The sequence below is a fragment of the Pelodiscus sinensis genome, chromosome 5 (genome assembly GCF_049634645.1).
Source record: "Pelodiscus sinensis isolate JC-2024 chromosome 5, ASM4963464v1, whole genome shotgun sequence".
In the NCBI taxonomy this organism is placed as follows: Eukaryota; Metazoa; Chordata; order Testudines; family Trionychidae; genus Pelodiscus; species Pelodiscus sinensis.
In genome coordinates this window covers 16,374,599-16,387,567 of record NC_134715.1, presented here as the reverse complement: position 1 = coordinate 16,387,567, position 12,969 = coordinate 16,374,599, and the positions used below count along the sequence as shown (strand labels likewise).

At 42.0% G+C, this 12,969-nt stretch overlaps 1 protein-coding gene across 10 annotated transcripts in view; it reads right to left on the bottom strand.

Annotated features, from left to right (window-relative positions):
- The window catches only part of CCSER1 (coiled-coil serine rich protein 1), a 1,130,035-nt gene that overhangs the window by 1,012,912 nt on the left and 104,154 nt on the right, over positions 1 to 12,969 (bottom strand). The window contains exon 2 of one of the 10 annotated variants that reach the window (XM_075929597.1): positions 279 to 380. The exons of the other annotated variants lie outside the window; for them this stretch is intronic. The gene's annotated coding sequence lies outside the window, so the exon portion shown is untranslated. The remainder of the gene's footprint in view (positions 1 to 278; positions 381 to 12,969) is intronic. 10 annotated transcript variants of the gene reach the window in all.

Sequence of the window (12,969 nt, the reverse complement as noted above, 5' to 3'; positions counted from 1 at the left end):
TGTGCTCCCTCTCCCCCCAACTTTAGAACTGCCAGAGATGAGATGCTGGGTGGGATATGGCTGTGTAGCAGATTTTATCATATGCCTTGCACTGGGGTGGGAGGTGGATGGGGAAACAGATGAACTGCTACAGAAAACAAAGGAACTAATAGTCTACTTGGCTCTACTACTGTCAAACTAGGGAAGAACATGCCAAATAGTGTCTTTTTGGGAGACACTCCGGAATTTCTAACCATGCTCTGTAAATAATTGAGAAGTTGGAAGTCCTAGACACTTACACTTTGCTTCAATTTGTTTCCTGCTGTGAAACAGTTTCAGGGAAAGAAGTTATTCCTTTTGCCTCTAGGATGTTAAAATTGATGCCCCATCAGAAACTCTTACTGAAAGCAAAGAAATTGTGAGCTTTAAGTCATATTATATTGAAGCTAAATTATTCAATCACTATTCCTAGGTTTGTCCAAAGAAAACAGTTTCACTAGCACTAAAATATAAGACAAGAGTACAGAGTTGCTGGTTGTTTATATCACAAAACAGGCAGCCATAAAAATAATATATAGCAAGTATAAGAAAAGGAAGCTGAAAGTAATGAACCTATATCAGAAGCTAGTAACTGTAGAAAAATGGTAAGAGAATCAAAGGCAAAACCTATGGACAGCACAGTTAAAGGTAATAAAGAGGAGAGTTTTTTTAAGTATATTAGGAAAAAATAAATCCTGACAATGTTATTGGTCTACTACTAGGTGGAAATTATAAAAGCTTTCAATAATAATGCAGAAAAGGCAGAAGTGTTAACATCAAAAGTAATTAACCACTGAAATATTTTGTTCCAAAGTTCACCATGGGTTCCCCAATTTTTAAATCAAAATTGGATATTTTTCCAAAAAATCTGTTCTAGGAATTATTTTGGGTAAATTGTATGGTCTGTGCTATACAGGGGCTAAACTTGATTATCACAATGGTTTCTTCTTGCCTTGGAATCTATGAATCTATGGTTACAATGATGATTGTACAGGTACCTGAAAGCAAGTTTTAACGTGATTTCAGAACACATTATTCCCATGCTAAACTTTTTCATAAATTTGCTGTTTGTTTCAGTGGGATTGGAGTTGATCCCAAAACGAACTGGATTCTTATGCTCTTATGAATTGTCTTTGCTTTACCATTAACAAGGCAGGAGATACTCTTTTTTTTTTTTTTTTTTAAACTGACACCTAATCTTCACTTTCAGCATAAACATTGGCACCTGCAATTTTAAAACAAAGGAACTTAATGAAGTATAACTCATCTATATACCTCTCTCACACCAAACAGCAGATTGTCCCTATCAATCCCCTTGTCCCCCCATAAGATTTCTCCTTGTGTAGCCCCAAAACACAGCAATTTAAAAGCTATTAAAAACCACGTTGAAAAGGTAACTTTGTCAGATCATTTGAAGAGCACTGTGGAATTTTAGTTATTTCTAATAGGCTATTTATCAGACAAACAATACAGAATAAATCTAATAACCAGTCTTACAAATTCAAACTATGATCTCAATGTGAAGATTCATGGACCATTTCTTTAAAACTTCAGTAGGAAGCCAGGTATCTAAGAGGCTAGGGAAGAGGCTAGTCAGAAGCTCTACAAAGGAGTAAAAGAACTTTAAGGATATCATCTTCCTTTAAAAACAAGTTCCTTGTTTATCAGGAAAAGGAGAACTAAATTTTTAACCATTTCCACATCACACTGCCACCTATGCAGTAATTTTAATGCCTATTACATGATATGGGTGCAAGAGTCTGCTCACATAAACTAGCTGGGATCCAAACTGTGTGGCATTTGTCATGGACATTTTTAAAAATTGGTCTTTAAAAAAAATTTCAAAAGGCTTTTTTCTTGTATTTCAAAAGTTATTCGTGTTTTGCCAAAGTCAATTTGTTATGGGATCAACTGCAATCTCATTAATTCTATTCCTCTCAGAAAAATGTTACCGATATCCAGAAGTATTGGTACAACTGAAGTTTAACATTTTTTCCTGTGCTAGATGTCCTTTCAAACTCTGATTTTATAAAACTAATTTTGAACACAAATTTTCAACAAAGTTTCTATTTCGGTATTTTTAAGGTGTTATCAAAGGAGACAACAATAGAAAATATGCTGACGAAACTACCAGTGAAAATGGAGTAGGATCAGGAGCCAAAATAGGGAAACAACAGGTTAAAAATGCCTATACATGTAGAAGATTATAAGGTGATAAGAAACAGTCAGTGTGGATTTGTCAAGAACAAATCCTGTCAAACCAACTTAACTCCTTTAATAAGATATCAAACGTTGTGGATGGGAGGAAGCAGATGATGTGGCATATCTAGACTTCAGTAAGACATTTGATACAGTCTGGCATGAACTTCTCATAAAAAACTAGGAAAATACAATCTAGATGGAGCTACTATAAGGTGGATGCACAACCAGCTGGATAACCATTCCCAGAGAGTACTTATCAATAGTTCACAATCATGCTGAAAAGGCATAACAAGTGGAGTTCCACAAGGATCAGTTTGGGGACTGGTTCTGTTCAATATCTTTATCAATAATTTAGTAGATAATGGCATAGAGAGTACACTTATAAAGTCTGCCAATGAGGCCAAGCTGGGAGATATCACAAATGCTTTGGAAGATAAGATGAGAATTCAAAATTATCTGGACAAAGCAGAGAAACAAACAGTCTGAGTTAAAGAGCATGACATTCAATAAGGATAAATGTAAAGTACTCCACTTAAGAAAAAACAATCAGTTACATACATTCAAAATGGGAAACTATAGCCTAGGAAGCAGTACTGTGGAAAGGGATCGGGGAGCCATAGCTGATTTATATTTAGCTTGTGATCCAAATGTGACACTTTTGCAAAAAAGCAAACATTCTGAGATATGCTAGCAGGAGTGTTATAAGAAAGAAACAAGTAGTAATTCTTCCGCTCTACTCCATGCTGAGTAAGCCTCTAGTGGAGTATTGAAATGCAGTTCTGGGTGCCACACTTGGGCCATCAGTGCAGTTAGGGTTGGAAGAGGCAGGCCCCCAGCCCACCTACAGCCCCGCCCCCTCTGCTGAGGCTCTGTGCCCTGCCACAGGGAGAGAAGGAGGTGGGGGGCAGCGTGCCAAGCAAACCCTCCCAACCACCATGGGGAAAGGATGCTGGCACCTCAGCACAGAAAAGGGAGGAGGTCCATTCTGAGGGTGGAATGTGGGTAGAGCCATGCCTGGCAGTTCAGGATGGCAAAGCTTCCCCCGGCTAGGCTACCAGACACCCATGGGGCCACATTTTAGGAACAACATGGACAAATTGGGGAAAGAAAAGCAACAAAAATTATTAAAGGTTTAGAAACATGGCCTATGAGAGACAATTAAAAGAATTAGGCTTGCTTAGTTTAGATTCGAAAAAGGGAAGACTGAGAGGGGTTATGATAACAGTTTTAAAATACATACAAGGTTGTTACAAAGAAGAGGGAGAAAAATTATTGCTGCAAGGGAAGTTCAGGTTGGACATTAAGAAAAGCTTCCTGACTGTCAGGGTGGTTAACTGCTGAAATAAATTGCCTAGGGATGTTGTGGAGTACCTATCACTGGAGATTTTTAAGAGCAAGCTAGACAAACACCTGTTAGAGATGGCCATGATACTTGACCCTGCCATGAATGTAGGGCACTGGATCTCTCTAAGTTCCTTCCAGTCCAATTATTCTGATGATAATATCATAGCATCATGTGTGTTCTCATGTGGTTGTGCAATTGGACCTGCGAGAAGCAAGATCACAAAGGAGTTACACACAGGAATGTGCAGGCACCTATGGTAAACTGACCATGAAGCTTGGCCCTTTTTTCTACCTGCTTTTTGTGTCTGTCTTCCTCAAAGTGTCAGCTTCTTTAGCACCTCTGGGTTGAAAAAAGAATGATGTGTGAGTAGCTCAGTGATCCCTCTCTTTCCTCAATTATGGTAAATCTATCTCAACTCACTAGGGGAGTTGGTCCAGATTTCAAATGGAATTCAGAGAATCATAAAACATATTTGAATTGTTAGTATCACTATAATACTTTATTTCTTCTGTCTTCTTTTCCCACCAGTTATCCTGCAGTCTTTGACTACTGGCTTGCAAGTTCTTGAATTTCTTTCTTTGATGTTGATTTTTTGTCATTTTGCCAAAACAAAAATGCATCTTTCTTTTCTTTGAGGAACTTTTATGATGTTATCAAACTAATCCTGGTCCCATCTTTGATTTATGCCTAGAAGCATCTTATAAGTCTTGAACAATGTCCAATTTGAATAGATTCCACTTTAGGAGTGTGTAACGGGGTGATGATATAATGCTATCCAGTTAGGGCCTCTTGAGGAAATGAATATCCTTACTATGTTCAATTTCAATCTAGCCTGTTCAATATTTTTAAAAAGGGCAACAGCATCTAAATTAAAAATAGCTCTACTCTTTGGTTGGTCAGTCCAACAGTTTTTCCTTTGCACTGCTCTCATGATCTTCAAGTCACTGTTGCTCCTTTTCCTGTATAACGACACAGTCAATCAGGGGCCAGTGCTTTGACTGCATGAGATTTTACAATTGTCAGCTGGCCTGAAGATTGTTTGGGTAATAATGAGCTCATGCTCAGAACACTGGCTAAGTAGGAGGAGGCCACCGCTATTCATTTTTCCAGCTCCACTCCAAGCTTCACTCTGTATTCCAACTGCAGCATTAAAGCCTCCCAGAAGCATGATTTTGTCTTCACTGGGTATATATTAAATTATATCATGCAAATCAGAATAGAACTCTTATTTTATGTATTTTGCACTGTTCATGGTTGGAGTAGGGGCTGTTAAAATGCATTTAATTATCTAATCGTGCAACCATTGAAAATATCGGAGGTTACACAGTTTCACCCGGGGGGAGGCAGGCAGCTCCTGTCCACGGGAAGTTCCCAGCAGCAGCCTCTGTCCGCAGGGAGCTGGGACACCCCTGAAGGCAGGGGCTATAGTTGGACCAGCCTCTCTGAGCCCAGCCTAGGCCACCATGGACAGAGGCTACTTCGTGGCAGCCTCCTCTCCCCACACACAACCACAGCAGCCTCTGTCCATGGGGTGTTGTATCAGCGGCAGCAGTGCAGGGCGGCAGGCAGTTTATCTGCGTAGGGAACTAGTTTTTAAACTGGATCCCTTCAAGGACCGGCTCCCAACTGGCACCCCATGCTGCTGCCTCTGATACAAAAGGCAGCAATGAGGGATCACAAGGTTCCCTGGGGGTGGGGCTGGATTGCACTGGTAAGAATTCATGTGGTTACTTGACTATTCAATTACCTGATATCTAACATCCCTAGACTGCTCCAGCTCAGCCTTGGCAGGAGGGGTATCTGCTCCAGCACAGTGGAGCTGGAGCGTCCCACCACGGCCCATACTACAAGCATATACAGGAGTAGAGAAATTTAACATCTTAATTAAAAGGGGGAAATGTTTCATTATGCTTGATGTATTATCAGAAGAACCCAAACACCAGGCTTTCTCTTGTGTAAACATTATGCAGTGTGTACTCAACAAAGAACTGCATCTCTTGCTAGTACTTTTAGAAACCAGTAGATGGTGCACTGGACCCAATCTTTCTTTGCAGCTAAATCTGGGAACACAACAGCCAGCCTCTTTTACACTTGTTATGGTCTTTTGAATCAATTTTAGGATCTGGATTTATACAGAATATTTGAACATTGTTACAACTCTATATCCATACTAAAATTTGCAATATTCTTATTCTACTTTAAGTTTAAGGTCACAAACAGCACACATTTTCCCTTCATAAAAACTACTCTTCCCAAATCTTGTCATTTAATCAAGAGACTCATGATATGTGGTGCTTTTCTTAATATTATATGGTGTTTTCTACGTACCACACAATATAGGAGAGACTAATAACAATAATAAACGAAGGGTAAATTTACATCCTCACTTGATACATCTGTTGTGTAACAAAGTGGGCAGTGATTACTGTGATATAAGATCTGTAGACACTGGGTACTGGGACTGGAAGGTCTGCTTCTTTCCCACAATCCTGACACCCACATTATTTATTTATTTTTTACCTATAATCATGTTATAATTTACAGAAGACACTCCAAGAAAAAACAATGGATAAAGTATTTGAAAACATTCCAATAATGCTGCAACAAAATTTCGAATGCCCTGATCCTGCCATTGCACCTTGATGAGGAGACTACAATGCCCATGTAGTACCCTTCTGACTTAAATGTCCCCTCTCCCCCATAATTTGTGTCCAACATGGCAACAAAAGCTGCAGGATTGGAGCCTGAATTCATAGTGCCTGTAGTGCTTGTGTCTTACTACTCATCCCACATTAGCTACTAAAAACCAAGAACACATTGTTCTGGGCATTATACCCAAAGACGGTTCATGTCCCAAATTTAGTAATGTACCTGAGCATGCTAGTTTTTTTCTTTTTAACTAAAAACAAAAAAAATCTCAGCTCCTCTAAAAATGAAAAACCTAATTAATAATTTTAACAACAGACTTTGGCATACATCAGTGAAGGTATCAGTTAAGTAAAATTACTTTACATCTACTGGATAGATTCAATAAGTACAAAAGAGTAAACTGCTGTAACTGAGAATTTGGGGTTTTTGCAAACTAGAGAGTAAGATTCCCCCCCATTCCTCCTAGTATAAAATCTCTCTCTTTGTTCGTGAACACCAGCTGTACTTTTTTTTAAAAAAATGAAAGGCACAATATATGAAAGACCCCATGAATTTCATTCATGTGGGGTATCAGCCAGCAGCACATTCTTCTCTACACCTAAACTGTTTAAACAAGTCTCACAAGATGACTATCTGGAATTTAGTTTATTCCGCTCTTGATACTTGCTCTTCTACAAAACTGTACGTAATACAGATTGTGACACACACACACACACGTAGATATGAATATGCACATGCACAGATACCCGTCACATTTGTATTTTGCAAAAACAATTTTCAGTACTAAAAGCATTTTCCTCATTTGAAAAGCAAGGATATTGTACTCCGGGCTTCTCAGTTTCTGGCTGAGCTACTACTTAAATCACAATTTAAAGACTTCAAGTCTGAAGCGAGCTATGGAAATGGTTGCCACATCTGGAGTTGGCTTTGCTGTTGCTGCTGTTAGAGCTGAGAGGATGGCTTTGGGGACAAGTGTCACGGAGAGAAGGAGATTTCTTCCTCATCCTCACTGTCACTAGAAAAAGGAGGGACCAAGCTTGATGGAAAAAGGAGGGTCCGAGCTTGATGGAAAAGGAGGGGCCGAGCTTGATGGTGTAACAAGTCTGTTTGGGCCCTCTAATGTAGGTGTAGCATCAGTGCCGTCAATGTGGTTGGTACCGAGGAAACTTCGGTATGACAGTGGTTATTGTCAGCCCTTAGCTGTGGTTGGATGTGGCGGTTTGGGTACCAACTGTGTCGGTACCAATGTTGTTGGTACCGACAGTGCAGGGGCAGTCTTCTTTGGCTTCAGTATCGAGACCACAGGGCGTATATCTTTAGAGGACACTTCCCCTAAGGGTTCGTCCATATGAGATGGCCTCATTGCTTGCACAACCCCAGAAGACAGTACCTTGGGTGTTGGAGAAGGCTTTGGCTGAGGGGAAAACCTTTTGGATGGCTTGTCTGCTTCCTCTTCGCCATTTTCTTGGCTGGAGAATCCCTAGGCGCTGATGATCCTTGATCAGAAGCCACTGTCGGGAGGTACAGGTTGGAGAGGTCTATGATACTAATTGGAGGCTGAGCTCTCTGTCTCCTCTATGATGAGGAGTTTCAGCTGCAGCTCTCTTGCCTTCAAATCTCTGGAAGAGAGCTTCTTACAGTGGAGGTAGCTTTTCAGGGAATGATCCTGGCCCAGGCGGCGAGCGCACTGGACATGCCCATCCAAGATGGAAATTGACATTCTGCATGTCATGTATAGTTTGAATCCTGGGGAGCCTGGCATCACTACACTATCCCTAGTAAATCAGTAACAAATAGGTTGTATTTTTTAACCACTAACAATTAACGGGGGTGGGGTGGGAATACTTAGTAACAACACTAAAGATCTAATACTATCTAACCACTATCTAATAATTAACTAACACTATCTAAGAACTAAACACAGAGTGCTGCTAGGTTCCAACCAACCTGGGAGTAGTTGAGAAGAAACTGAGGGACGGTTGACAGCACGTGTGCGTCGGCACGTTCGCTGTGGCAAGCAGAGTCATGCGTGTGCACCAGCAACCGGGGAAAATACTGATGCTAAAAAGTTCTGATTATAAGCGCAGGAGCGCTTAGACACCTACCGTGGAGCACCCATAGGGACACTCCTTGGAGAAGAATATGCCATTAGCCTTCTTGACTACAACGGTATGCTGTTGACACATATCCAGTTTCTGATCCACTGAAACCCACAGGTCCTTTTCTGCAGAACTGCTGCTTAGCTAGTCAGTCCCCAGTAGAGATGTTAATGAGTAGTTGACTGGAGTATTAACTACTTGCTCTCCCACCCCCTCTACGCGAGGCAGCTGGTAGGGGAACAGAAGCTATGGCTGGGGAGGCCAGCTTAAAGGCCAGCTCCCCCCAGCACTGTCTCTGCAGTGGGGGGTGGTATATGGGAGGCTGTTGTAGGCCAACGCTCGTTGTGAGCAGAGGCTGCTCCAGCTGTAGCGCCTATCTGCAGGAGGCCCAGCAGGGAACAGGGCCTCCCCACAGAGAGATGCTTATGCCAGAACAGCTTCTTACTGCATTTAAAATGCAGAGCTGCAGCGCAGGTGGCTCCCACAGGCAACACTGCTCAGTCTTAGCTCGAGCCAGCTCCTGGAGCTACCCGCACTGCAGCTCTGCAGAGCAGTACTTATCGACTAATCGTGTAACTGATACAAATTGTATCAATTACGCAATTAGCCAGATAACCGCAAGTTAACATCCGAAGTCCTAAGCCTGCAACAATGCTTGGGATTCTTCTAACCCAAGTGCAGGACTCACACTTGTCCTTGTTGAACCTAATCAGATTTCTTGTGGCCCAATCCTCTAATTTGTCTAGGTCCATCTGGATCCTATTCCTACCCTCCATCATATCTACCTTTCCCCCTATTTTAGTGTCACCTGCAAACTTGCTGAGGGTGCAATCCATCTCCTCATCCAAGCCATTAATAAAGATGTAGAACAAAACCAGCCCTAGAACCAACCCTTGGGGCACTCCGCTTGATTCCAACAGACAATCAGACAACTAGCTGTTGATCCCTACCCTTTGAGCACGACAATCTAGACAGCTTTCAATCCATCTTACAGTGCATTTATTCAATCCATAATACCTTAACTTGTTGGCAGAATACTGTGGGGAGACCGCATGAAAAGCTGAAGTCAAGGTATATCAAGGAAGGTTGAGGAGAATGAGCTGAATTCTAAGGACAGGCTGAGGAATCAGCTATGGGTTTTATGATGGAAGCCCTTTAATCCAGGATTGGAACTTCTTAAATGCGTGACAATGGGACGCACGAGTAGACAAACCCCTTCCCCAGAGTTACATTACTAAAGTTATAGCCTGACCCTGAAATCCATCCCTATGTCTAGCCTCATTCACCTGTGTCCTCATCAATTTGGTCGTAAACATGACTGCCTTGGTTTGTATGTAGGGTTGCCGGGTGTCCAGTATTGATCTGGACAGTCCGGTATTTTCGCCTCCTGTCTGGTAAAAAAAAATTCAGAAAATACTGGACACCTAAAATGTCCGGTATTTTCTGTTTTTTTTCCCTGCCAAACACTCGAAGCGAAAACACTCGACATCTGGCAACCCTACGACACTCAGCAACTGGGCCCAGCCCCCGGCCCTCCTGCTTAAAGCTCCCTTCTGGCTTGACCAAGAAAACAAAATGGCCGCTGGCAAAAAACCTAAAGACCTGAGCAAGGGGAAGTGATGCCTTCCCTGAGTCTTAGTGCTCAACCTCTCCTATTCCTATCCCTATACCTATTCTGACTCTGCACGCAATTAAAGGGGCCTACAGCTACTCGGGAACAAATTCACACAGAAACACCTTCTGACCCCCGACCAGAATTTTTCTATCTGCTTCCCAAGATAAACCTGGACACCCCGGACGCCCCACCATCTCTGGTATTGGCACACTCACTACTGGTCTATCCAGCTATGTAGACTCTCTCCTCAAACCCTACGCAACCAACACCCCCAGCTATCTCTGAGACACTACTGACTTCCTAAGGAAACTACAAAACATCGATTACCTCCCCAATAACACCATCCTTGCCACCATGGATGTAGAAGCACTATACACCAACATCCCACATGAAGACAGATTACAAGCTATTAGCAACACTATTTCAGAGGACACCACTGCCAACCTGATAGCAGACCTATGTAACTTTGTTCTCACCCACAATTATTTCCAGTTTGAGAACAACTTATACCTCCAGATCAGCGGCACAGCCATGGGTACACACATGGCCCCACAGTATGCTAATATCGTTATGGCTGACCTAGAACAACGTTTCCTCAACTCCCGTCCCCTTTTACCCCTTCTCTACTTATGCTACATCGATGACATCTTTATAATCTGGACGCATGGCCAAGAAACACTGGAGACATTCCACAGAGATTTCAACAACGTACACCCCACCATCAACCTCAGCCTGGACCATTCCACACAGGAGATCCATTTCCTGGACACCACAGTACAAATCAACAATGGAAAATTAGACACCACACCCTCTACAGAAAACCCACTGACTCATAGAGTTACCTACATGCTTCCAGCTCCCATCCAGCACCCACCATACGATCCATCATCTATAGCCAAGCCCTTCGATAACCGCATCTGCTCTAATCCCATTGACAGAGACCAGAAACTTCAGGATCTCTACCAAGCATTTATAAACCTCAACTACCCACCCGGAGAAATAAAAAAGCAAATTGAAAGAGCCAGACGAATACCTAGAAACCATCTACTACAAGACAGATCCAAGAAAACCAACAATAGAACACCACTTGTCATCACCTACAGCTCCCAACTTAAACCTGTCCAACACATTATCAATAAATTACAGCCTATACTGGAAGAGGACACTAAACTCCAAGAAGCTCTGGGAGACAGACCCATAGTCTCCTATAGACAACCACCTAACCTCAAGATGATTCTTACCAACAACCACAGGACATAAAACACAAATACCAACCCTGGTATTTTCCCTTGCAACAAACCCCGTTGCCAGCTTTGTCCTCATATTCACTCTGCTGACACCATTACTGGGCCTAACCACGTGAGTTATAAAATCAAGAATACATATTCCTCGCCTCCAGAAATATAATTTATGCTATCATGTGCCGAAAGTGTCCGTCTGCTATGTACATTGGACAAACGTCTCAGACACTTCGCCAAAGAATCAATGCCCACAAAACAGACATTAGACAGGATCACAAAGAAAAAACAGTTGCTTGCCATTTCAACCAAAAAGGACACTGTCTCAATGACCTACTCACCTGCATCCTACTTCAGAAGACATTCATAACATAAGAACATAAGAATGGCCATACTGGGTCAGACCAAAGGTCCATCTAGCCCAGTATCCTGTCTACTGACAGTGGCCAGCACCAGGTGCCCCAGAGACGGTGGACCGAAGACAATGATCAAGTGATTTGTCTCCTGCCATCCTTCTACAGCCTCTGACAAACAGAGGACAAGGACTCCATTTTATCCCCTGGCTAATGGCCTTTTATGGACCTAACCTCCATGAAATTATCTAGCTTCTCTTTAAACTCTGGTATAGTCCTAGCCTTCACAGCCTCCTCTGGCAAGGAGTTCCACAGGTTGACTACACGCTGTGTGAAGAAGAACTTTCTTTTATTAGTTTTAAACCTGCTACCCATTAATTTCATTTGGTGTCCTCTAGTTCTTCTATTTAGGGAACTAATAAATAACTTTTCTTTATCGGCCCTCTCCACACCACTCATGATTTTATAAACCTCTATCATATCCCCCCTCAGTCACCTCTTTTCTAAACTGAAAAATCCCAGTCGCTTTAACTTCTCTTCGTATGGGACCCGTTCCAAACCCCTAATCATTTTAGTTGCCCTTTTCTGAACCCTTTCCAAGGCCAAAATATCTTTTTTGAGGTGAGGAGACCACATCTGTACACAGTATTCAAGATGTGGGCGTACCATAGTTTTATACAGGGACAGTAAGATATTCTGGGTCTTATTTTCTATCCCTTTCCTAATAATTCCTAGCATCCTATTTGCCTTTTTGAGCGCCGCTGCACACTGCGTGGAAGTTTTCAGAGAATTGTCCACGATAACTCCAAGATCTCTTTCCTGATCTGTCGTAGCCAAATTAGCCCCCATCATACTGTACGTATAGTTGGGGTTATTTTTCCTGATGTGCATTACTTTACACGTATCCACATTAAATTTCATTTGCCATTTTGTTGCCCAATCACTCAGTTTGGTGAGATCTTCTTGGAGTCCCTCACAGTCTGCTTCTGTCTTGACTATCCTAAACAGTTTTGTACCATCTGCAAACTTTACTACCTCACTGCTTGCCCCTTTCTCCAGATCATTTATGAATAAGTTGAAAAGGACTGGTCCCAGGACTGACCCCTGGGGTACACCACTAGTACCCCTCTCCAATCTGAAAATTTACCATTTATTCCTACCCTTTGTTTCCTGTCTTTTAACCAGTTCGCAATCCAAGAAAGGACCTTCCCTCTTATCCCATGGCCATGTAATTTACACAAGAGCCCTTGGTGAGGGACCTTGTCAAAGGCTTTCTGAAAATCCAAGTATACTATATCTATTGGATCCCCCTTGTCCGCATGTTTGTTAACCCCTTCAAAGATTAGTAAGACAGGATTTCCCTTTACAGAAACCATGTTGACTTTTGTCCAATAAATTATGTTCTTCTACATGCTTCACAATTTTATTCTTTACTATTGTTTTGACTAAT